This window comes from Gopherus flavomarginatus, chromosome 1 (genome assembly GCF_025201925.1).
Source record: "Gopherus flavomarginatus isolate rGopFla2 chromosome 1, rGopFla2.mat.asm, whole genome shotgun sequence".
Lineage (NCBI taxonomy): Eukaryota > Metazoa > Chordata > Testudines > Testudinidae > Gopherus > Gopherus flavomarginatus.
Window position 1 is genome coordinate 187,375,288 of NC_066617.1, and position 1,290 is coordinate 187,376,577.

Consider the following 1,290-nt stretch of genomic DNA (forward strand, 5'->3'; position numbering starts at 1 on the left):
ATCTTCCAAGTCCTTCACAAACAATTGCTCCAGCAACACCCATATGAGGTGGGTGAGCATTATCACAATTTAAAGGTGGAGAAAATGAAGCAGAGAGGTTGTGACTTATCCAAAGCCATAGAAGGGGTCAGTGCCAAAAGCAACATTACAAATGAAGCTGGTTGAAAAGGTAAATTATATTTCACTTAATTTTTTTTAAAGAAATGCACATTTTTTATTTTGTTCAAAATTTTTCCTGGAATTTGTCATTTTTCAGTGACATTTTTTGTGTGTGGAGAAAAGCACTTTATCTCACTTTTTAACCCCCCAGCTATTCCCTTGTTCCAGTAAAATTCAATGGAAATGGGAGGGGGCGTAATTTTCCAGTAAAATGTTTTTTTTTGTTTGTTTTTTGTTTTTTTTTGTTCAATGAACAAATTTTGAGTAACAATTTTTGGCACATTGCTAATTAGAATTCCTAAGCTTATGTTTGGACCACAAAACCACATTTAAATGAAATATTAGGTCTTGTCCTTACTCTTTCTCTGTTTTGTTACCTATTATAGAAATTGAATAGTGACCTCTGTAGAAGATGGCTTTGTCTGGAATAGAATTTAAGGTGTGATGTTAGTATGTAGTATCTAACATTGTTAACATTTTAAAAATCTACTGTAGACAAGCTTAACACACTTTAAGGCAGGGTGCCTTGTCAACACTCAGCTTTTAAAACATATTAGCTAGCACATGTTAGCTGAGGGTGGGGTGGGGGCTAACATCACACCTTTAAATCCTAGTGTAGACGTTGTTGTGGTCAGAAAAGAACATAAAAGTGAGTGTCTTTGGACTATACTCTACATATGTTGCTAATAAAATGCCTTTAGACTATACCATATATTTATGTTGCTCTGTAAATGATTTAGCAGGAGTGTATTTACTTGTTACATTTAACCCTCTGAGAAAGTTTTCTGCCTCCACAAAAGATTTTTTTTCTCATCTTAAAAGCCTTTTGCTTAGTTTTTATTTATAAAAATAAAAATAATTATATCTATAATATGCTGGAATTGTGCTGAGGCATTTTAAGCAAGAAGGTAACCAAAAAGCAACAAAATGAAAGGGAAAAAAATGATATACAGTTTGAGGGAAAACAAAAGTTAGATCTTGCTGAGCTATACAAAACAGGAATATTGCAAATATATTTTAGAGACTAAGTTTAACAATATATTTAAAAGATGAACAATCCTTGGATGATTTGGTTTTTATAAAATACATAAATAGTTCTTGAGGATTAGCTGTAGAGCCAATACATCTTAT